We start from the raw sequence: 25,877 nt of genomic DNA, 5'->3' as shown, positions 1-25,877 counted from the left end.
ATGGTGGGAAAAACAGGAAAGAATTATGATGAAGTTATGTCATTCCGATTGGCCATGCACTGAGAAATTATAAATATGACAGAATAGGAAGGGATTTGAATTCAGATTTTAACAACTCAGATTTTAACACTTGTGACGATGAGTGTTTTGTAGACCTTGTTTGAATAAATGCAGACAGATGAGCTACGGATTTATGGGCTTGAGCTGGTTTTCACACCAAGCACAACTGCAGCGGGGGATGCTGAGCACTGGCATCGGTTAGACACTTTGGCTGGGACTGATGGCTGAATATTTCAGATCAGAAAGCACATTTTCAAGGTCTCTTTTTTTCACCCCTGAGAACTCAGCAAAGGCTTGGGGGACAGCTATGGCAGAAGCAGCGTGGTGATTTCTGCAGGTATTGCCGATTCTGCCTGAAGATCCCAGAAGTGTTATTGCCCTTCAGCTCCCAAGCTCGGTCCTGTGATCTCTATCCTGGTTATCGGCTGACTTTGCTGGTGTGATGCCCTGAGCACCTGCTGAGGACATGGCCTTTTATTCAAAGAAAAATACTCTTGAAGACATCATCCCAGGAGAGTTTGCGTTGAAATCGATGGGATGCTGTTTCTAGCGGAGGTAGCGGGATGAGCAGGAGAGCACTGCTGCTCCCTCTGCTCCCAGCGGTTTTCCTCGGCTGTCTTTCAGCCACTTTCCCACTCCTCCAGCATGAGGAAAAGGAAAAACACTGGCAGAGTGAGAGCTGGAAATTGCAGGTGTTTAGCGGCCAAAACTGAGGGGAGAGATGGAAAAAACCTGGGACATTTCTGGGACAAGTACTCATACCATGTGCCTGCCACGCTGGCTCTGAAGAACATGAATTATTGTTATTTGGGTGTGTAACTTAAGTATTCTCTCTAGGATGCTTAGAAAGATTGTAATGGTCATTCTGTGTTTCCAAATCCACGGTGAAGAGAAAGCATGTACATAAAGCTTATTTAATGAATGATGCTTATTAAGAAACACAATGCTCAACCACAGCAGTCCTTTGAGTTATTTTGCACGTAAAATTTGCTTTTTAAAATGCTAAGAACAAAACAACATATTTCAACCAATAAGAATAACAATTAAAGAAGTAGAACATCTCTCATATGTGTATGCAAACTGCGCGACGGGAGATGTGCCAGCGTGGGACCGGCGATGCAAAGGCTGATGCAGCCTATGCAGGGCTCAGCACCCAAGGAGCTGGTGACAGAGAGGGTGCGAAGATGACTTTGAGGGACATCTTGGCACTGTCTGCCTTAATTTTCTTCGGCATTCCTTAGAAGTATAAATCCTGTTTTCTTACTCAGGTTTTTTCTTCCTCTTTACTTTCCACCATCTTTCACTGCTGCTGGCATTTCAAAGCCAGCAGTTAAGGAATTACTACAGATAAAAACATGAACATTTTATTCAAGAGCACTATCTTCAATAGCACAGTATTTGAAGGAAATTTTGAAGGAAAATTTGAAGGAAAGTGCAGCGTTCAGTTTTGATGTATATAAATCAGGAGAGGGGAGCAAAATATCCTCTTTCCTGTGCTGATAGAGGAATTTTTAACAGTTTGGGACAGAAAAAGGAATACTGAAGTTTGACCTTGAATTTGTTGTGGTTTTCCACCAGAAAAGATCATGTTTAAACAGTGTAAATGCCTCATCTCTCTAGGAAAAGCTGTTTTCACCTAATTCATAACATGTTTGCAGTTCTTATGTTGGTAATGAACTGCACTGATTTTGCTGTGTAAGTAATAAATTCACTGACTAGATTTTGCAAAAATAGCAACCCCAGCCAAATTTTCAAGATCTTGGGAAAGTCATGAAAACCATCAATCTTGGCATTCAAATTTTACAAAGCGAAACTTTGTTTTACACAAGTGCTGTTATAATAATTTATACATTTCATTTAACATTTATTTTACTTAATAAGTATATAATTCATACAGGACAGAAATTAAATTGTTCAACACTTGGTTTCAATTTTGCAGTTCCTATTAGGGGATTTTAATGCTCTCCTATTATTGCTACAGAGTATTTTCACTGCCATTGGTCCACATCATCTGTGTGTTGGTCAGCTTAGACGAAAAGCCACATTGCATACGCTAAACCTTAATACTAATGCCACCAAATTAATCAATTCCTACTTTCTGACTTCTGAACCTACCCTAAGGTGAAGGAAACACGATCCGCTGAGGATCATCTTGCAATTAAAACAATTCTCTATGAATCAGCATGACAATGCAGGTGCCAAGCAAGCATCTGTTCAATTAAGTTGGTTTAGCAGTTTTGGGGCAAGTCTATTTTGCTTTTTTTTTTCTTCACATCATTAAGCTTACACTTAATGCTCGAAGCAAACAATAGCTCATTAGTGGATTAGGGGTAATTACCAACAGCAGTCATTATTCCTAAGGCTTAATGGGCCAATTTGCTGCTGTAATAGTACCCCAGTATTGTGGTGCTCCAGCAGAAAAGCCGGGGGTGCTGGAATGAGCCATTGCCTTGAAGGCCCTGGAAATGGCTGAGCAATCCCACCCCTTCCCAGCACATCCCACCATGGACTGGATGGGGCCTTGCTGCCAGCTGGCGGGGGGGTCCCATCAGCTCCCAGTCTTGCATTTTGGGAGCTGGGTTCAAGTTGAAGGGCATCCACTTGGGGACAGCTGCCTGTCCCCAAAGCTGCATTGTCCATGAAAAATTCCCTAAGGAAAGGGGGGAACTCCAGAAGCTGTGCCCACAGGTCCAGCCAGCTCTGCCCCACCTGGAGCCTCTCCTGGCTTCTCCTCCCCAGGGCTGCCCGGGGATGTTTTGAACATTTTTCTGTTCTCATTTGGACCGGAGACTGAGAGCCGATATCTGGACGCTGCCCAGGTGCGAAATCTTTTCTGAAGCTCTGTAAGAGGTACCAGCTTAGCTAAACAGCTGGTGGGCTGGAGGAATTCTTAAGGTAAGGAATTAGATTCACTTGCCGTTGCACCACCTTCCAGTTGCATTCTATGACCATAATGAAGAACAAGTGGCAAAAAACGTTCCTGAGCTGGAAACCTGGTACTGTAGGAATAAGGATGAATGGCTCAGCTCCATCTTCTAATTTCCCAGGCAGCTTGGGCTGCCAGCAGGTCTCAGCATCTCCATCCTCCGTACGGTCCATGGGCAGGGGTTAAGCAGGGAAGCCAGGCACCTGAGTGCAGAGGACTGAAGGGACCATTAGAAAAGTCAAAGTATGCAAATTGTAGTCCCATTTGCAAGCAGAGTAAAATGATACTGACAGTTATGTTTTTATTTTTAGCATTATATTTTCAGTCACTCATTTCAACTTAGAGTGCCATATCATTTTTCTGCTTTTAGGAGGGGGATTAAGAAAGAAAAAAAGACATAATGCTATAGTGGAGTTAAGTGCCACTTCTTCAGGCTCCTGTCAATTCTTGTAATTTGGAATAATTACCAGTGTCAGGTTTGGGGAAGGAGTTTGATGTAAATCGCCTCGATCTGTACTCATCCTGTGAGAAAAGAAAACCGGGTTGTTAGAAGGCAGAGGACTGAATAGGCATCACCAGGAAAATCACTGTTTAAGCAGCCTCACTTTAATATAGATGACTGTATTTTATCTCCATTTTTCTTCATGTCATTCAGATCTGGGCAAATCCTGCTCATGCTGAGACCTATGGTGATTTCTCATTTATTTTAATAGCCCAGCCTATAGACTCCTGCTTAGCAGGAGGTCTTGTGGGTTGCTGAGCATTGTATTCATTACTATATATGATCCTTTAAAAAGCAGAGAAAAGCTAACCAGAATTATTTGTAGCTCCGTGCAGGGGAAAGACCCACCATCTTCTGCAACCACCCTCAAAAGAGGTTTGGGGGAACCCATCTGGATTATGTCCAAGCCCTGCAGTCCAGCCTTGGTGTCCTGACAAACCTTAGCAGTGACACGTGTGTTTTCTGGGTAGTACCAGTGAGGGTGATGGCAGTTTTGTGAGGGGATATATCCACTTCAGTCTGAGGCCTCTAGCTGACATGGAGCAAGAGGAGATGCCCAGGCTGGAGCATGGAAAGAAGTCATTCTGGCTTTGGCCTTCTGTCATCTCCCATCCTGTTACTTTCTTGCATCTGCAACTCATCTAAATTTTTAATTTAGAATTTTTTTCTTTTTTTGATGGGGAAAAAATGTCATTCTCAGAAGCATTTGTATACTTTTAGTGAACAGAATCCAAAACCCAAACCCCATAAAAACTTGAAAATAATCAACCCACTCTCTTGGAACATGTCTCAGAAAACGGAGCATTTTTTATTTCTTTCCATTTTGTGTGCATAAAAACCCATGCCTCTTTTTCCCCTCTTTGCAATTTCTTTTGAGTTATGGGAGCAGTTTCTGTCCATGTATTGAAATAAATCACCACCATAAAAATCACAGTGTATTGCCTTCTTCACTTCTTGGAAAATGGCCTTTAGATCCCAGCACCATCATGCGTGCCATGATGGGAGCCCAAATAGGCACTTTTGAGCTAGGAGGCTTTTGCAAACATCCCCCCAAATCGCTGTCCCATTGTCATCCCTAAATCCTGGGAGACGTCAGATAGCATTACTGATCCCGAGTGTTCCCATCATCAATGTGCTGCCTGGGGGTGGCAGGGTGGGATGCCTGATCCGGATCGATTCCCAGCTGAGCACGGCTGCCCACGTGCCCAAGGATGCTGGTGCTTCGCTGCTCATCCCCACCGCAGCAGTCCCAGTGTGACCTGATGATGTATGGAAACGTCATCCTCCCTTGTAATTCTCTTTAATCACAGCAGTAACTAATACAACAGGATGGCTGAGCCACGCAGTGGCTGAAGCAACAGCCAAAACACGGCTGGACATCCACAACCATCGGATTTTGAGAAGAGGCTTCTTGCAACAGGCAGCTCTGGGGCATCTGTCTAAAGGGTCTGAGCAACCTGCGAGTCACCACAGCGAGTTTTCACATGCAGACGATAAATGACCTCACCATTCACACGGGGAAAAAGGTTCCAAACTCCATGAAACCTGTTGCTTTGAGGCGTTCCTAGATTTCAGCACGGTTTTGTGATGAGGTAGAATTGATGGCCAGTCGGAGTCATGAACCGGGGCGTGCTTTCAGCAGCAGCTCTCATAATCATCTTCTGTTCTGTTGCCAGTACTCAATTCCCATCTCAACACTAAATACTAATGACTACTGGAGAGGCTGAGCAAGTAATGAGTCCTTCAAGTGACTGGATACTCCATGAGAGTTACAGAGACGCACTAAGAATAATCAGATGCCAAATGCTCTTTTCTACTTTGAAAGGCACAACCCTTTTTTTAGGGTGACGGTGGCACTGGAGAAAGCCTGTGGTCACAGCAGCGCCCATCTCGATATTTCTCATGCGTGACCTCTTTCTGGTCATCTCTATTCTTGCCAAAACCATCTTGCAGGGTCAGGAAAGTGGAGACATGCAGACGTGGAAAGGGAAGGAAAAACTTAACAGCAGTTTCTTCAAAATGGATTGGATTTCTGTGTGTAGGCATGAGGGCCAGGTTTGCCAAGGATCTGAGAAGGGCTTTGCACTTCTGCTCAAAGCTGTGACCCCCCCAAAGGTCTGTTGCACTATTGCTGAGCCCTGAGTGCACCAGACACCCTGTACAAAGGATGTCCACCCTACTACGTTTGCTGGCAACAGCAGTGATTTATGGGAAGGAGAGATAAGTGCATAGCATGGGGCTGCTCTAGGAATTTAATAGGCAATAAAATCGGGTTTGACAGAATATATATTTAGATTATTTAATTGCATCATCATATTGCAATTATTATGAGTTGTATTACAGCAACAGTGAGGGGCCTAAGTGACGCCCTGCTGTGCATTGTCTAAATATATCAGGAGAGGTTGTTTCTGCTGTGCAGTTAAGCAATCTAAACTGAAAAAAGTTACAATGGAAATCTGAGGCTCAGAGAAATCAAGCAATTGACTCAAATTAATAGGAAATGAATAGAAAATCTTGGGAATCGAAGCCAGACCTATGGGGCTCCAGTTTATATATGTGCTGTTCACTTAATCTTCATCTGTGAGCCTCTTCGAAGCTGTCAATAGGCAGCTCTAATCTTCTGTTCAATGCAACAGAAACATTCAGTCAAAGAGCATGAAGGAAGCAAAATTTATCAATTACTACATAATTTTCTTCTAAAATGTAGGAAATCTGGTTGTCCATATTGTTCGAAAATATTGGCTAGTAATATTCGATTTGCTAATAATCACAAGCCTCCATGAAGGAAGATAAAATTAATACAGAAAAGATAATACTGAGCTCAATTTAGAAGCTCTGTACTGAAGTGACTTGAATCAAGCTGCAAGATTTAGCAGATGATGCTGTATTCCCATCTGTTTACCCTGTGTTAGCTCTTCACTGTAAGCACGCCCTACAGTTTACCATATCATGCGACACTCTTGGTGTTGTTATGTGGGTTGCTCGTCCAAATATTCCCTTGTTACAACTCGTCTTAGGCAACAGATAATCTGATACTATCATAATATATGGTTAAAGCATAAAGGCAGTCAAAGTACATTCATCTGTATCAAATGTGACGGGTGAGAACAGGAATCCTGCCAAGCAACAGCCCAGCAGTCGTCCATCGAGAAGTTCCGAGTGTACGGTTAAGGAGCTCTACAGTGGCTAATCCTGTTGTCATCTGAATTAACTTTCAAACAGGAGAAAAAACCCAACAAACCAGCAGTTGCATAATAAGAGGCTTAAGGTCTTGAGCTGGGGAGTAATGTGTGTATTTTGTGCACGCCTGCTTAGCAGTTGCACTGTGAATGTCATTTTGCTGTAAGAGGATTGTTTTCCTGGGTAAAATGGGTGATGCTCTTCAGCTCGCTCCAGCCCCAAGCTGAGTGTGTGTGTGTGTGCTGAGAGCCTACGATGACAATTACGGATCCCACAAACAGTGGCCAGTACTAGATACCTCAGGCAGTGACTTCGGCGAGACAGCGGCTGATACTCCTCCTTCTGGGAGCTGGCGCTTCCCAAAGGAATCCTTGGCAGAATTCTTACCTGCCTGCACTCATTATAGGCTGGAGCTGCCCGATAGCATTTGGCATGTTTGGCATGATATTTCAGGTGTGTTTTCAAAGAAAATATACTTTCAGTACATCATGCAATGATTCACCTGGCTCTTTTAAAGCTCCGGTGGTCCTCTCCAGTGGAAGGGGCGAGCAGCCGGGTACCAGGGTGCTCAGGTACCGTGTAACCAACTGCTCACGTCAATGGGGGCTCTCACCCATGGTGCTGCAATTGCAGCTTTTTGGAGATCTCTTTCAATCAACCTTTAATTTGCTCTAGAAGAATCATTATCAATATATGCAAATGAAACAGAGAAAAGAACACCAAGGCTCACAGGGGAGGAAGGAAATTGCTTATGTTAAACTCACCTTGTAATACAGCAGTTAAAGAAGCATGGAGGAAAGCACAGCTGGGAACAGCGTTCTTGTTGCTAGAGGTTTGCTGCTTGGTCTGGACTTTTTTTTTTTTCCAAAACAGAGAAATGGGTTGAGATTCAGCACCGAAGATGACCATTTACTGGGGCAAGATGGCATCACGTTCACGAACAGGCTTTTGCGCTGGGACCTGTTTGGTTGTCACTGTCAACGGGGATCTCCTCCCTGACTCTTTACGGGTGTTGTGCTCGGCCAAGCGTGAGCAGAGCTCTTGGCTCACAGTGCATATGTTCACGGCAGACCGGGGAGAGACATTGGCATTCACATCAACCTGAAGTCTCATCATTGTCTCCTGGAGGAAGGAGCTTTTTCCCAGGACTTGGGTTTCAGGTGAGATACTGCTGTCTTTCCAAAGGGCTGATGTGCAATACTTGGCCAAGTTAAGGGTACAGAACAGTGTGTTGCCCAACGATCACCTCATTTGCCCCGGTGACTCATACTGCAGGTGGCTCCTGGTGCAGTCAGAGTGTCCCCACAGGGATCCCACGCAGGGGCCGAGGGAAAAACCTGCGGCCGAGCTACGGGCTCAGCTCTTGCGGCGATAGGGAAGGCAGGGAGCGATGGAGAGCGCACTGCTCTGCTGCTCTGCCAAGGGGCAGAGAGTCTGCTGAAAATGCTCACTGGCTTTTCACTGTTTTATTTCTACAAACAGATGACAGAGCCGAGCCCTAAGGGCGATGACTGCAGTCCAGCGGCTGATTGCAGAACGGAGCTGCAGCCGCTGCTCGGCTGACGGCTTTGTGGGTTTGCCAGCCATTTAAAATGTTTGCCAATATTGAAAGCGTGCATTGTTGTGGTTTAAATTTGGGAAGGATTTTTTTTTGGAAAGCTTCATCTGAGGATAAATGCCCAAAAAAACAGCCTACAGCTGGTCATGCACATATTGCTGCAGATGCTCTCGCGCAGGCTGTTTGCTTTGCAGCGGCGTTTCTCCGCTGCGCGCGTCCCGGTGCTGGACCTGGAAAGCACGTTCACGAGACAGATCGATTTTGAGGGAGTTGCTCCTCTCTCAGCTGGACAGGGAGATGTTTCTGCCGCTACGATCTATTTTACAAGTCAGAAATGGAGAGGTTTTACTCATAACCATTATCGGTCCGGCTCTTCCGCCCCCTCTGCTGGCTGCCGGGCGTGCGAGGTCCGAGGCCGAAGGCTCTGGAGAGCCATGGTGGGGCTTCAACCAGGAGAAAGGGGCTGGAGCAGCTTGGCCCCACTGTGTGTCCATGGCCGCCTTCGTCTCCCGTGCCATGAGAAGTGGCTGTTGGTATGGGATGGAGGAGGGACAAGGGTAGTCCTCAACCAAAAATCGCTGCTCGCTTCCCTTGGGTCTCCCATCCCTCCTGTCTCTGCTGCAAGGGCAAGCAGTTGTGGACTTCACCATCAAATAGTTCAGGGGACGGACGATGAGAGTTTTGAAGTCAGTTTTTGCCTTTCGTGGTTGGGTTGTTCTGTACCTAACGCTAAATGCTCTTTTTTTCCCACCGGTTGAGGTACTCATTAATCTGTCATGCTGGTATTTTGGTGTCTTAAAACATAACTGGACTCACACTTAAGACTTTCCTCATGGTGTAAAGTCTCTCATGCCTATTTTTGCAGAATTTGTGGGAACTCAGCATCTGTGAGACCTCTACAGTTTTGTCACATTTGGCTGAGTTGGACTACAGGTTTGGTATCAGCAAATCGAATGAGAAATGGGTTGGCTGGTGGCTTCACACCAGGATGGCAAGGCTGAGAATTGGGGGAAGAAAGACAAAACCGGAATCAACCGTCCCAAACAAAAACAAATAAATAAAAGAGACGTATCTTCTCAATTTCTTGGGAAGTCTCATGTTTCCCAAGGACTCACTTGCTGCAGCTTTTTTTTTAAGAGGTCTGGTTATTCACTTCCCAGATCTGCTACTGTCTCTTGCAGCTGTGGGCAAGACACTTATTATTCTCTAATCTAATGTCTGTAAAACAGAGAGAGAGATGGTTTCTTTTGCTAAATATGCTAAGATTTAAGTATCTAGTAAGTGTGGAAATTTTTTTCTTTTTCAGTCTATGCAATGAATATTTCAGGAAAAGGGGGGTCCTTGACCAGAGGCACAATTTGAGATGCCTGATTTATTCCTGTTCTGCAGATTCAGGGCACTTTGCTTCCATTTGTGTCAATCTTTACATTTTCAAATGGAAGCAAGTCCTAACCCCTCTGAAGGCTCTTCTCGCTGCGGTGAATCACCGAGGAAGGCTTTGCTGCCCTTTTCGCAACGCGATGGGGACTGAGTCCCTGGGTTTGGGAAGGGGAGGTGGAGCTACGCGCTTCCAGAGCTGATGGTCATTTCGTGATAAAGTGATAATGCTAATAATCCCTAGGTCTTTTTTTTTTTTTTTTTGCCTTTGAACTGAACACTTTGCCTGTCTCAACTGTGGTTGCCTTTTTGAACTGTCAGTTTGGGAGGATTAGATGCATGTTTAGGCTGGGTGAACTCATGAATGAAAATATTTTCCTTGGCAGTTTTTAAAATGCTTCCCCCCTTTAAGAGCTGAACCCTTTGGCAACAGTCTGCTTTTTGCCCAGATTACCACTGTCATTTTGGGAGGTCTTTTCCCGCAGAACAAACAATGGAATTTTAATAACACAGTGAAATAGATTCAGGCCCGCTTTATTTATATTTTCTTTATTTATGCTTGAATACTTAGTATGCAGCTCCAGCAAAGGCAAATTTAAGCTTTGTATTACTTCAAAATGATGAATTAAGCTCTGGAAGATTTACTTCCCCAGAAAAGGATATTTTGATTCGCTGCTTTGAACACATCTCATAAGAACAATAAATATCAGAGAAATTAAAAATAAAAAAAATCCCTCAGTAAAAATTGCAGATGCATAGTAGAGCAGACGCAGCACTGCTCTTTCTGCAAGGAGGTCTGCCAGCCTTTGCACTGCAGCTCCCTGCTTTAGGGAAGGTTTGACTCAACAGTTCAGTGATCAAATGTAACGATCACCATCACAATGAGGCTGAATTCATTCTCACCATTTTTTTTACATTAAGTCCTGCTTGGATCTGTGTACTGAAGTGCTCAAACCAACACCAGCTTTTTCTGCCTGAGCAAACAGGTGCTGGTTAAGCTCCCAATGCCATCGCCTACAGGATTCTGCTTGCAGAGCATCCTTCAAAATTATCTAACTTTGTATGGGGGTGAAGAAATCACACAGACATGCAAAGTCAGTTGGGAATCATCGGAAGTGAAGCATAAAATTGCATCTATTAAGGCTTTCAGCTGAGTCTAACTATTACCAAACTGAAATAAAATCGTCTGTGACTTGTACAAGCTCTTCTCAGAAACTCTCATGGGTTTGAACATCAGCTTTTTCTATGACGAGGGTTGCATTGATTGCAGTGGTAAATATTATTCTACTTGATGATTAATCCCTTAAGGTTGGTTATATAGTTCTTTCCCCTCAAGAGAATTCTTTGTTATTTTATTTTCCCTGCACACTCCCTTCATTCCTGATGCACCATCCTCCCAAATTCCCAAGCCTGAGGAAGGAGCTGAGGAATGGAGATATTCACAGATTACGTATAACAAATCTGTTCCAGGGCTTTCAGTGTTAAATAGCTCTCTGTCAGATAAGCCACTGATACGCTGCTGTATTCAATTAAGATAGATGGCATATGCTATAGATGGAAAGCAGCCAAATGTACCAGCGTGTTGAGTCTGGAGAGAGACTAGATTGAGAGAGCCAGAAGTGTACTGGAAGGAATGGTTTTACCGTGGGAGCTGTGGAGAAAGGGAAGGAATTAGGGTATTTTGAAGGATGCACTGGGTATTATTTGTGCCTTATTGCTCTGCTTTCAGCACTGCTGCTTCACTGAAATCACTTCAAGTAATTTTAGCGCATATAGATCATGGCACGCAGCTCATTGCTGCAGCCCACCAGGAGTCTGAAAAAGCCGGTGAGCAGAGCTGGACCAAAGCAGGTTGCTGAAACGCCCTTTGCTGAATGCAGCTGTGCTATTTTCAACTCAGGCTTTGTCAGCACTTGGTGGCATTCCATACAAACTGGAGTGACAGAGGCACTGGCTCTCCCGTGGTGCGTAACCTGCCATTTGCTCCCCTGCGCTAGCCAAAGGATTTCTGGAAAGCCCCGGTGCGCTCCTGCGGCCCTGCATCCACTCAGCTGATGTCGTGCAGGAGGAAACACCAGCAAAACCCTGCGAGAACTTCATTTGGCTGCTGCCACAGCAAAAGCGAAGGGGTTGAGCCATCTCACCGCTGAGATACTATAATTACCCAGCTACTGTAAAACACTATCTGCCAAGGATATTACAGCTGCTTTTCCTTTCCCTTCTCTTGTAAAATCAAGGGTGAAGAAGCTGCAGGAACATGGCTTGCATCCAGAAATGTGATAAAGATGCAAAGAAAAGCATCAATTCACGGGGGAATTAACCTCCTTGGCCATTTGCTGTAGCTCTGCTTGCCTGGATCAAAGATGCTGCTGCACCCGCACAGTTGTAGAAGATGCTCTTCCCCACTGCCTTCATCAATGGGAGGTGGTTATTGCTTATTGAAGACACTCTGTTTAAAGCAGACCAGCAGTTTGTAGATCAGAAAAAGTGCTGCTGGTGACTGGAGAACTTTGGTCAAGATTTTAACACGTTCCCCAGGCTAAGGTACTTGTCTTCATGCCTTGCAGGCCACAGCAGCTAGAGCTGGTGGTGGAGCTTGCAGGAAGGAGAAGAGCTTGTCTGCTCTCCCGAAAGGCTACTCCGTTTCTGCCTTTCCATCGAACACAGGTTTTGGGGCAGAGTGTGGAAAGGCAGCACTCTGTGCTCTCAGCCTTGGGAGAGGGCACGGAAAAGAGAAGAAGGAATTCGAAAGCTGGGAGAGCCGTCAGCTCTGCTGCTCTCCCAGGATCCACACACCGCTCCTCCTCTCTCCCAGGATCCACACACCGCTCCTCCTCTGCAGCCGACGGGAAGCTACGTAATTGGCAACGTATACACAAAACACGTGCTGCAGTTAGGGTGGTGAGTGTCTCCAAGAGCAAAACGTACAAGAAGCAAGAAACCCGAGTCTGTGGGCACCAAGCTCCGTGGCACGCCAGTGCAGCCTCAGCTGCTTCCAGACCCACCGTACCCAGTGTGTGTGTGGGGTATTTAACCTCCTCCCCGAGCAGCAGCACCAACAACTTGTGTCCTGCTGTGTCGTGGGGCTGTCGGTGCTGGGGACAAGCCAGACAGCAGCCTGGGGTGGTAAAGAGGACCCGAACTTTGGTGGCTAAATGCTGGCGCTGAGCACTCTGGGTTTTTCCTGGCAAAGGTGGTGACTGGCTGTGGCAGTTCCAGGAAAGCTGGGGAAAGGCACGGGATGGGCTGGGGCTGGGCACACTCCAGAAAAGCAAAGGATTTGGGAGCAATGGGGAGAAAAAAGGATGTGCAGAGATGAATGTGCTATCTGTGTAGTGCTAAAAGTGCAGGCTGCGTCCTCTAAGCTCAGGCGAGCTGTGCTTCTCACCCTCTTGCCTCATCTCGCTTCCCAGCCTGATGGCTGTGATGAAAATGGAGACGTTGCACAGAGGTGACAACCTGGACTGCACGGTGTCCCAATGAGTCCTGGCAGCAGGATGGTGCCCGGTCGGATCCTGCCATCCCCTGCTCTGCATCCTGCAACAGCCACTCTCCAGCAGTGCTGCTTGGAGGGCAGGGAGAACAGGCACTAAGCACTGATAGAAAAGTATTTATTGTAATTTACTATGAACCTCTTGTGACTCTGTAAGCGCATGAAAGAATCCTGTGTCTTACATTCTGCCAAAGGCTTTCTTACCATGTCTGTAATCCACTTTTATTTAGACTGATCTTTCACTACGTACTAATGCTCAGTTAGAACAAGAGCAAATCATATTTTAAAAGGCTTCTGTATCAGCACAGCATCCAAGAGTGCTGAACACAAGCCAGACTTTCTATACACTGGAAGTACACAGAAGGACAGAGAATCATGCCATACTTGCACATATTAATTTCCCATATTGTCACAAGTGCCTCACAGGCATTTAGTAAAAAGACCAAAGAAGAAAATGCACCAGTTATTAAGTAACGTGCCTGAATAATAAACTGTGATGTCCTGAGCAGGAGGAACAGCACTTAATGAATCATTCACAGCAGCCAAGATGGTCAGTTTAAAAACTCCACTAGTGTTGTAGGTCCTGGTCCTGTAAACCTTTAAACAAGTAACCTCATGGTCATACGAGCAGTTCCTGCTGCAGTCACTGAGTCTATGTATAGAGTAGACTTAATAAAGTGCCTGATATCTGCAGATCTGTTGGTGTCAACAGAGCAGTGAATTACACCACCTTAAAGTCTACCCATCATTTCATGAAGGAGATGCATGTTTCTTGCCTTAATAATAAAGGTACGAAAAAATAGTTTGGCAAAATCAATGTGCCTCCATGCTAATAGGGAAGAGGAGGGTGTGTTGCCGTTACTAAAGCCTTCCCTTGGTGACCTGCCATGTTTCTTCCATCAACAAAACCACTTGCAGAGCTGAGGACTGGGCAGGAAAAGGAGGGAAAAGCGTCTCCTTCCTGGAAGCGTGGCTGGAGGCGTGGGCACAGCTCGATAGGTTCGTTTGTGATTCACCTTACCTATGGCTATGCCCAAACCTGCTGGGCAATTTCACGAGAAACCAAGAACACCTAAATAAAACAGGAAATGTAGTTTTGAGTTTGTTTAACCATCCATCATTTAATTTTATCAGGCAGTCCAGTAATTTTAATTAGTCGAGCCAATAGCTTTTGTTTGGATAATGGTTTGATTTTTTGATTGCTGGTCAGTGAGGTCAATGAAAACACTTCATTTTTTAGTTAATACAAAATGTGAAGTCAGTGCCTTGTTTTCCCTCCAGCATGCTGTACCTGCCTTCCACAGAGTCTCAGATATCAGTTTAATCAATATTAAATCATCTGCATAGTCTAAGTGCTTGCTTATGTGCTCTGAATTGTTGCTTGCATCAAGAACAGCGGTGATGCCCCTAATCTGCTTTCACTGGGCTCCCCAATACCCTAATTATGTCATTTAGAGAAGGACGTTTCCTGGCAGCAGTTCCTCAATTCACTGCAACAGCCACTATTGGAATATGGACAAAACAAGGCTGTAATAGCTAGCACATGTGAACGATGACTACAGGGACAATTAACCCTCGTTTAAGAGTGAGCACAAGTCTATTTTGTTTCATATTTCCGAATGATGGTACCTTACAACAAGCAGAAGTAACACTGCGTGCCAAGCTCCAGCATTTACCTATCTAGCATTACGCTCAGGTATATCATTACCTTATGGTATAGGCTACGGCAAGCTCTAATAAAGAGATATTCTGTAGCTATCCAGAAATGCTGGATATGGCCAGGATCCTGGGGGATCCTCTGTGTGCATGAAATTGTGCAATAGCACATAGTTTCTTTGCAGGTACAAGCTTAAGGCAAACACCCCTGTTAGCAGCAAGCTGTGGGTGTTTGTGCTTGCAGTGTAATTAATATGTTCAAATGCACTAAATTTCTGTGCCTAAACTTGACTCTTGCAGGGTTAGAGCAAAGGGTGAAGATTTTAGCTTACACAAGAGCCTGGGACCACATAGTGGTGGAAGACACACATTTGTACTAGAAAAACAGATCCTTTTTGGGTATGTTTTTTTTAGTTAATTTAATTCTCAAGAAGGTTGTTTCTGCCCGCAAAACTTGGCTTAGGAGTACTAAAACCACGGGCATCCGTGCAAGAGGGTGGGAGTAAAACCGCAGCTAACCTACGTCCACTCTATGCATCATCGATCCATTTACTCACCCAAGTGGGCTTTGTACTGCTGTGGGAGGTCCAGGGAACCGTTTCATATGGTTAATTTTTAAAACCTTGTATTTTTTCTCCACATTTATGTGCTCCCTCCGCCTTTGTTGCTGGTGTATTTCTACAGCAGTATCTTACTGCTGGGAAAATGTGGAGCTCACAAGTGCAAAACCAAAACAAAATATCCCCCAAATGGTTTAGCTTATTCCTCCTTATTTCTGCAGTTCACCTGAAAAGCCATGATTTTGGGGAAAAAAGTAAATAAAAATGTCGTTTGTCAGTCCTAACAAATAATGTTAATACAGACTTTCATGGCTGCCTACAGAATACAAACACCGAACATCTTTTCAAGACAAAAGGCTTCCAGGTGCTGCGACAGTCAGTATTTCAGAAGGTGCCAGGTCAATCAGTTCCCTGCACCGATGCCCACAGTGCCACTGCCACGAGTTCCTAAAATCCAGCTATTTCTTCTATTAGGTCTTTTTTATGCCCACGAGTTTCAAGACAGAAAAACTTATCAAGGATTACAGGTGACGGATGGTTCTGGGCAAGCCAGCCTAGTCCCTGCTGCGGAGCTGCAGCTGCGGCCGCACGTTAAATGCCCGACCGAGGAGGGAGGACTGCGCCCGGAGCTGCTTCTGTCGGCTAACGGGAGCTGATGTAAAACTTCCCGATAGCCAGGACTGCATGTGCTGTGAGCAGGGGAAGCAGGGGGGGAAAAAAAAAAAAAAAGAAAGAAAGAATAAAAAAAGAAATAAGCGGATAAATAATGACAATATAAAACGGAGGGATATTTTTCGCTGATTCATTGAGCCTGATTGACTTTTCCTTTCCTCCTCTGTTGACCCGGCTTGGCAAAGCAGAGGCGCAGCTCCGCGGAGATGTGCAGTGCCTGTGAGCAGCTTTGTTTGTCTCTGACGCATTGAACGTGGCCACGAATTATTGATAAAACTGTGTGAGGCCATAACCTCAACAAACAGCTTCCCCAGAGTCAATATCAAGGTGTTGCTACTCCTCCTGTTAGTGTTTACTAAATAAATAACCTTATTAGTGAGGTTGTAAAAGCCTGATAAGGTGCTTCTAATTAGCAAAACATCAGAGGTAAAGATTTATGTTAAATGTAACAGAGACAATGGGAAATAAAATTGGTATAGTTTGTACACTGATAAAAAAATCCTCATCTGTTTTGCATTCACATATGGAACATATTCCCTGGGGAGAGCGAGCGACATATTTTTAGGACACTATTTCATCTTAGCAAATCAATGTACAGGCTATTAAAACTTCATTTTTCCATGAATGATAAGTGTAATTACATCTCTCTTGCAATAAAAACTAGTGCTTATTAAATGTAAATATTTAACAATGATTAAAATACATTTGAAGGAAACTTTATAGCTTTATTTTATATGTTCCCATCTGGGTTGCCTTTCCTAAACCACTATACTTTTTGGAGAGTTATTAAATTATTATTTTGAGAAGGACTAACACTCTGCGTGTCCCTTGCTTCAATTTTAATTTCATACACTTTCAGAATTTATTGAAGTCTGGTGAGTTTAAGATTCAATCAATGCACTATTGTATTTGTAGAGCTGCATCGAGGGGAAAGTGGCTTCACGAGGTAGGAAATGCCACACTGACATGTCTTTTGTGCGTCCAATTTTGATGGCCAGATATAGTTTCCTGACTCCACACGCTCCAGCTCTCATTTGTTTCTAAAGGAAGTAAGTTGGTTCCTTAAATGGGTTTCTTCAGTTTTATGTATGACCCTTCTGGGGCTGTTTTAAAAGTAAGCGTCAATAAAAGGTCCAATCTTATAAATTGCAGCTATGTATAAGGAGCATTATGCGTACAAGTTGCTGACCCTGGGCACAATTCATGGCTAGACAGGCAGGACTGACCCTTCACAAAGCAACGTAATAGGATTACACGAGAAAGGAATTCACAGGTAACCAAGGGCTTGTCAGATCCAAAAAATAAACCCCATCTCCAGCGAAAATCTTCCCTATGGAAGGTCCTTTCAAATGCCCAGGGAAGCATCCCTATAGATTTTAGAAGAGTTGAAGTCAGTTTTCTATAAAATTCTGCAGTTGATTTAAAAATTGCATTGCAGGGATATAAGCCATTACACTGCTACGGAATGGCTTAAATACTTCCAGGAAGGACACCACAGCCTATTAAATTTTTATAAGTTCTTGACATAATTTGTGCTCAGATGTGCTGGTTTCACCCCGTTCACTTTTACAAGGGCCACACTCTTCCAGCCATCCCTAATTCTCCCATATTGTTGCTTTTTTTAAGGGAACTTGTGCAAAGTTCAGCTTCATACTCAAGATCATTCCAAAAGGCTGGAGCTAATTTTTAATTTGCCTAGTAATTCTGGTCATGTAAGCAATATCACCAAAGTCAGTTACTTACTTGAGAGAGTGTTAACGGGATCAGGCCGCTGAGAGCTCATTAAAACTCCTGATCCTGCAAAGAAGCAGGAGCTCAAACCGCTGCAGAGTTTCTTGGAGTCACCAGGTGCCCCTTATTGCAAAAATCACACTCGAACAGTCACTACTTCTATAATTAAAAAAAAAAAAGAAAAGAAAAGAAAAGGAAAACCAAGAGAGACTGAGGAAAAAAACTCAGTAGCCTTGTCCAACATGTTTAAAAATAACAAATAAGTGCCCCAAATTTCTCATTCAGGAGCAAGGCAGCCATGCAAAAACTTGGCGAGGGTACACATTTAAAGCATCTTTAGGTTTTACACCCTCCTCCTTTCAGATTATTAAATTCCTTTAGCAACTCTGAGATGCTGCGACAGACAAAGACTCAATGTGTGTGTGTGGCTTTTCAAACAGTTCTCTCTGAGGAGGAAAATTTCTCTTTAAATAAATCTCCCTCCTCTATTGAAACTGGTACTTGAAAAAACAAAAACAGAAACAAAAAAACAGCCCAAGGAAGAGGCTATTTATTTCTGAAATAGCACACAGGACATCGTTGTACAACAGTATATTCAGTGGTTTAAGCTACATCTGATGAAAGGAAAATGAATTTAAGGCAGTGGTTTTCCACAAGATAAATCCTTGGTAAATAAAGGTTTCTCTTAGAGAAAAATAAATAGTAGTAATGCAAAAGTGTTTGGCAGTGTGGGCATCTTTAATTGCTTGTTTATTAAGCCTCCCAATTGAATTTTCATTTATTTATTTTTTACATATTTTTGGTGATGAAAAATATTGGTTAAAGTTAGAACATATGTTTGTTGGTTTTAATTATGGACTTGTTTTTTCCTACAGAGCAAAGAGCACCTCTTGCATACAATAATGACAGAATAACACAGACAACCTTTCCTGGTGACTTTTGTAGTCTGTAACACAAGACAAATATTTGTGTGTTTTTGGCTGTTCCTGTTGCCATTGAAGTCAATGGGGCATGAACCCCGATGGGAGCAAGAGCAAGCACTGTCTGATACAGGCGTGACGAAATAATTTAAGGCAATCGGTTTTCTAGCATTTCTGAGCCGTTTTCACACAACGATTAAACATGACGCACAGTCAGATATGCATAGGTGTGTGCATAGCTTTAAGTTAAAATCCTCCAAATATGTTACAATTTCTCAAATAGTGTCAGGTACTTGTGGAAAATTATGCGTGCCTTAATAATCAGCCCTATCTGTGTATTTTACCTATGCAAGTAATTTTACTGAAGTCATCGTGTCTGCTTGTCAGGGTGAGTTAAGAAGGATTGGCTCAAATAATATACCATTATTTTGATCTTGGATACCCGGTTTTATTACATGCAGTCTCCATCAGTTTTAACTTCTCAACACACATGTTTAAAATGCAATGTCCACTAACAAATCTAGTTTGGCTCTAGAAAAAATAACCTTTCTTCTTTTTTTGTAAAAGAAAGTTTTGTTTTATATTTTTGGATTCATTATTCCTCTCTTCCATCTCATAAATGAGCCTCCTGGAGGTGCCTTAAATTTTAAGTACAAAATAAAAACGTGCATATATTCTGTATGCATACATTGGAAGTAAAAGAGCATGAGACTGTTTTCACAAGCATTAAAAAGGGGAAATCATTGCCTTCACTTCTGTCCTTTGTTCCCACAATAGTTTCTTGAATTGAAAATTACGATACAACATTGTGGCTTTAACCTGCATGCTTCGTTCTGACCGAAGCTGCTTTCATCTGTTTCCTGACAAAAATTAAATATCAGCCTGCCAGCATTACCAGGTACTTTCAGCGTGGCTGGTAATTGCCCTTTCTTATAATTCTATAATGGCAGATTTAGTACTGAATAATTATACATTCTAGAGGATAGCAACTGCCTATAGAAAAAAAGGACCTGATCCAAGCCCTCTAAAATCATGGCTGTTTTTTTCTGAATGCAGTATTTTCTGAATGTTGAATAAACGTAGAGCTGATCCAAAGCACGTCAGTGACACGGTTCTGCGCCGTGTTGATGTTCATCCAAGTGTGAGCCTGGGGAGATGGACGCCGTGCTGCAAGGTGTAAGGGCTGAAACTCTCCCTCCGTATTTTCTTATTTCACCATGCACAGGTAAGGGTAAATGCGTTCGATTTAGCTGGAAAATTTGCTGAAGAAAGCAGCTAACCTGTATTCTCTGTGCTGCTTTCCATGTGCGGGTCAAATCTGTGATTGTGCATACAGGATTCAGCACAGGATTTGCATTTTTGTTGAATAAATCATTTGCGACCAAAACATTCCCACCTCCACGCTGTTCGCAGTGGGCGACAGCAAAGCTGAGGCCGCTAAAACAGATTTACCAACAAACTAGGAAATTCCACAGGGCTAATAAAAACCCTCTCTTTCTAATGAATTATTTCATCACTCCGCTGTCTGCCGGTTTCTCGTTGCACTTCAGAGCAACCGAGCGATTTAATCCGTGCTTTCCTCCAGCAGAGACCTCGATGTTTAGACTTTTCTGTAGTGCCTTTATATAATTCGGTTCGCTCTGCCGAAGTCCTAGCGTGCAATATCTGCAGCAAGACTTGGTCTCAGGGCTGGGGAGGGAGCGTGAACCTCAGGCTGGGGACCGCTGGGCTGTAACGCCGGTCCGTACGCCTTTTTGCTGAGGGTTTTTAGCCTCTCGCTCGGCAGCTGCCGGTCTGGGGTAGCACTTTAGGGAGCGTAATGGGGCAACGTGGCGAGCGCTGCCATCAAATGGGTCTCTTGACTCAGCTGGTTATTGAAAAACAGGGAATACCTTTGAATACATTGAGATTTCTCACTTCTTGATGGGAAGACGTTAAAAGACCGATGCTTTAATCTTGCTGTATAGCCCCAAGTTCAGGGCTTAAAGCTGAAAGCTTGCAGTTCCAGCTCCTGCTCTTTTTGCAAAGATTTCTGACAGGACGTAATGTAGCTCACAGCGGTATTAATCCCCTCTACAGCCTCTCTAATGGTGACACCTCCCCATACCACCCAGGCTCGACGGTCCCAAGGCTTGCGGCAGGCAGAGATAAGGCAGCTTTTGCTCCTCCGAGCAAGCGGAGCCCCTAATTGCTCGCATTTATTGCCGTTAGGAAATTTGGGAGAGGGCCTAGCCCAGGTCTTTCCTGTGTTTGGCTCCAAGACAAGGCGCAGCGATTTCAGCGGCCGCAGGATCAGCCCCGAATTTTGCCGAAGCTCCACGCCTAGGGAGGGAGATTTAGGAATCCAGATTTATACTGCTGCAATTAACTGCAAAATTTGGCCCTAAAAATCCCACTGATGTAAACAGCAGGGCTGCAGGTCAGCACCAAGCACACAGCCCGGGATTAACAGCAGCTCACTACTGGAGCAATTATCTTCTGGCAAAGCCAAACCCCTCCCTTGTTAAGCAACTGTGGGGCTCTCGGTACTCTCCCTTACACCTGTAAAATGCCAGATAAGGCCACCAAGCCAGAGGCCTTTTTTTCTAGAGTTTCACTGAGAGAGCAACTTAGTGAGCAGCACGTTCTTAGTATTATTTGGAAAATAAATCTTACCAGCTTCTGAAGAAGAGTCAAGGCTGAGCGGAGTGGCTGGACCTGATGTTTACCGGGAGAGTTAACAAGCCTGGCAATAAAACCCTGGGAAATGATGGCTCTGAAGAGTTACATTTGCTTTGGAATTTACTTTTATAAAAGCATGAAATTTTATGTAGAAACAAGATCTGTAACTATCTATGTAAAAGTAAGGGGTTTTAGTACCTCTGAGAATGATGAACTAGATTCTGTATTGCTACTGGAGGACAGATCTTGTATTAGGACTGTAGGATCAGAGCTCAGTGAGTAATTCAATATTGGTTATTTCATAAGCTTTGCCTCTGGTGAGCATAAAATATGATTTTCTTGAATCAATTTATTATATGACTTTTTTTTTCATGCCAATCTCCCCCTGACGGACTTATTCTTAGCATTTACTGTAGAAAATTCAAGCTGGTTTAGTTTCTTTGTGCAAATATGATTTCAGAAATAATCTTCTTTGCCTTTTTTTCCCATAGTTTGCATACAATTCCTTGTCTCCATGACTGTGTTAGTGAGTAAGGGGCTATGGTACAGGAGAGGTAAGTTCACAAGAGAACTTGCTGTAGACTTGAAATAGAGATGAAGGAGGAATGTTTTTGTGGAGCTTGCCCAACTTTATAACAAACATCCAGCTTAATCCTCAGACTCTTCACAGAGCAACAAGGCATTTTCCTCAAATACCTCTCCCCACCTCTCACTCTGCTTCGTGCCACAATTTAACAAAAGCTCAGATTTTACCACCATATCCGGGCAAAATTCCCCTTAGCAGAGATACAAGATTTACCCGAGTAAACCTTGAAATACTGAGGATAACAGTTCTCGTCTTCAAATCCAGAACGAAAAGTGCAATTAACAACGCTAGGCAAAACTTCAAATTAACTGAAATCAGGGCAGGCTTGGGACTCAATACGGGAATTTACTTATCTCCTTCGGCAAAAGCCTGGCTTTCCTGAAAAGCGCACTCACAGGAACTAATGGGATCAATTTTAATTTTTTCTAACCCCTCCCATTTCGCTGGGATTTCTGCCCCAGAGGGAGGAGCGGAGCTGGCCGAGCCCTGCTCCCCGCAGCCGTCCCGCTCCGCTCCCCGCGGCCCCGGCAGCCGCAGGAGAGGGGCTGTTCTCCAGCTTTGCAAATCCACCACCCACCCTTTATTTTTTTTTAATTTTCCCTTCCCGTGCTTTTTTTTCCAAGCATCAGATGCCGGTGTGGAGGTTTCCCGCAAGCCGCTCGTCCTTCCTTGCGAACAAGGAACCGCACGCATGCATAGGCGTGCTATTTACATCAATGGTGTAAGGCTAGAATATATATCGGCGCGTTTATGTGAGCCATACCATCGCAATATTCTTGTTACTATAGGAGCAAAATACTTGTAAATATTTACGTGGATTCCTTCCAAGTGCAAGGGGCAGCTCTGAAAACACTCGTTGCCCTGAGCCAGGACATGCTTTAACACACATGGAAACGTCAGGCAGGTGAGCAGCCCCCCCCGCTCCCCCCAGATTTCACGCAGACCATGCAAATGCCAAGCTGTGCAATGCTAAATGCATACCAGAGTGTTGGTGGGACTGATGTCTGACTGCTTAGGGGAATAATCCCACCAAAGCCCTGTAATAAATGTTTGCAGGATCAGGCCTGGAATGATTTGGGAGAAAGTTTTCCTGGTTTGTTTTCAGTCTCCGAGTGACAGCTGATGTGGAAGAGTCAGTCCCTAAAGATCCCATGCATTACAGACAGACAACAGCCATAAAAGCGTCCCTTACCTACAGGTCTCTGAGCTTTGCTTTTTCTGCAAGGCCTGATTTCATGTTATGATGGTTGGAGAGAAGCTGCAGGAGGGCTGAAGGAACCCTTCTCTTAACTTTATTGTGTAAAGAAATAAAGTTTTGGAACAACTGCTTAACTGTTAAACTATTATTAGACAGAAGAGGACATTTTACGTCAGGAAAAATACAAGAAAACAAAAATCCTAGAGCTGCATCAGTCATAAAAGAAACCTACAATGCCTATGAAAAGGGACTGGATTTACCTCCCTGCTGGATAATGATGCTGAAACGTATTCTGAGTGGTTTTAAAAAAATTTAAATAGCTTTTTCTTGCCTGTGTCTATTTTTTAACTGCAGATAAATTCGTTTAAGTCATTTAGAGCACAGGGTTTCTTGTCTGACATTAGCGTATGGAGTGGTCAGTTGTCTCTGTGCCGTAGTTTATTCATTGTTCTGGGGAAAAGTAACAAATATTGGCTACCCACCAATAATTGTTTGAGAAAACCAGATACAAGCTGCAGATTTTGGCTATGTTGCTAGTCCTTATATAAGCAAAATGGGCTGTTTCTAAAACACTGCGCTCATCTGAACCAAGCATACAGATGGTATTTGTACTAATCAAGCAAATTCTGCCCACCACGACATCCGCGCAAAGGCCACTGCCAAGTTTGCAGCCAGACAGTGCAAATTTATCCCACTTGGGAAGTGTGTGGAAAGGGGAAGTTTTGGTCACTGGAGAGGTACACCAGTATGGGCAGAGATCCTAATTTCCCCACCCCCAAGTTTCCCATTAAGGAACATAAAGGAAACCTTATAAATCCTCCAGTGGCACATACCATTGCTGAGCCCTCAGCTCCAAAACCTGTTACAAATCCCTCCAGCCTGCCCCACTGAGCCATGCCATGCCGTCTCCCACCTATGTTCCCCCCTTTTCAACGGGGAGGGGATTCCCACATGGGATGGGGATCCCCAGGGTCTCCTATGGACTGCGACCGGTACAACATCCCGCACCCACAACGACCATTGCAACCGCGGCTGATGCACTGGCATGGCCCAAAACTCCCTACGGCCAGCTTCAGAGAGAAAACCGACAATGGTGCACTGTATTTAACGCTGTGTGCTGTGGGAAATGGAGACAAGACAAATGGACCTTATTTAACAACATAAAGAATGTTACACCCTTTGGTAATACGTAACTAATAACTTAAATCCATTAAAAAGCTGCGTTCTCTACTATACCGCTCACAAACGGAGCCAAAGCTGTAAAAATTCATGAAGGAGTCAGTAGCAGGCTGGCTGGGGTTACAAAATCTACAAAACCTGCTAGGAGTCACAGTTTTCTCCATGAAAGTCGTGGCCATAACAAATATACCACACAGCTTGCGTTCTAATCCATTCCCAGGAAACTGCATTGTGTGAGGCTGAGCGGATCTTTACATCCAGCAGGGTCGGGAGGCAGCGAGGGGCAGAGGGGAGGGTGTGCAGGGACCAGACGGACACAGGGACACGCTGGGTGGGGGCTGCCAGGGCAGGAGCGGACCCCGAAATATCCCCGACACTCTAGACCTGGGTTTGCCCCGTGCCGGATGACGCAGAGCCGGTAGTTGACTGATCACGGTGGAAAACAAAAGCTGTGCCTGGAAGAAAAGGGCTCCTTTTCATTTCTGTTCCCCGTGTCAGGCAAAAATTAATGAGTAAATGCACCTTTCTCTGATGTTGTCCATCATGCAAATACTGGTGGGCAGGAGTCAATATGAACTTTAAACACACCTGACACAGGTGGCTCTTGCCTTTTAGTGCTAAATGGCCACTGGCCAACAATTCACAGCGCAGCATAAAGGAATCCTTGTGGCGAGCAGCCTTCCCTCTGTTTATATTTGTTATTCCAGAATGAAGCTATTCATCAGGGCTGCGATGAAACTGCCCAGGTGAATAACTTCCTGAAACCCATAGCTCCTGCAGGAGCACGACCAAAATCAACTGTAAAATGAATGTGATGTGTGAGTTTGAACGTCGGGGAGAAAGCACGGGAATTGGGGAGAGGGTGGAGGGCAGGAGGCAGCCGGCGGGAGATGCCCAGTTGTCCAGGACGCCGCTGCCCAAGCATCCTTATTGTGGTGTCTCTCCCAGGCGCTGGTCAAGCTGAATCATTGCCTTGGGGATTTTCATCTAGCCAGTGGGTTTTCTCCTTGTCCTCTGAGCCGTGTTCTTCTGCCAATGGACCAACACCGACACAGGCATGGATGGAAAAAAAAAAAATCAATGAATGGTATTATGTTTCCTGATTTTAGCAGTCAGTCTGTGGGTTTTTCCAAGAACAGCAATCTGAAGTAAAATTGAGGCTATTCTCAGAAGGGGTTCAATGGCACTGCTTTTTTCCTATAAAGCAGTTGCGGCTTATCTCCAGGAAAACAGACATAACCCCCATCAGTTGTACTTCATACTTCTGCAATTTCAGTGTAAGCCTGTGCATAATTTTTTCTTTTGGATGAAGCATATCCTATTCTAATATCATTTAATCAAAATAAAAAATAGATTGCATTGTATCCAAGAAAGATACACAGACTAAATATTTTTGAGTGTAGTCACCAAAATAACTGTAAAGGGGATTTTGTAAGCAGTTTGGGAAGTTTTCTTTCGGCTTATGCATAGAGAAATCTTTACATACTATCAGAGATGGGATTAATTTATCACCAATCCCAGGAACTGTTCCCAATCGGAATTAGCCACACTAATGTCTGGAGCTGACAAGCACAGCTGCAGCAAGCTCGCTCATGTTTATTATTGTAGTTTTTCTTGT

This window comes from Accipiter gentilis, chromosome 26 (genome assembly GCF_929443795.1).
Source record: "Accipiter gentilis chromosome 26, bAccGen1.1, whole genome shotgun sequence".
NCBI lineage: Eukaryota > Metazoa > Chordata > Aves > Accipitriformes > Accipitridae > Astur > Astur gentilis.
Note: the sequence above shows the minus strand (reverse complement) of the source record.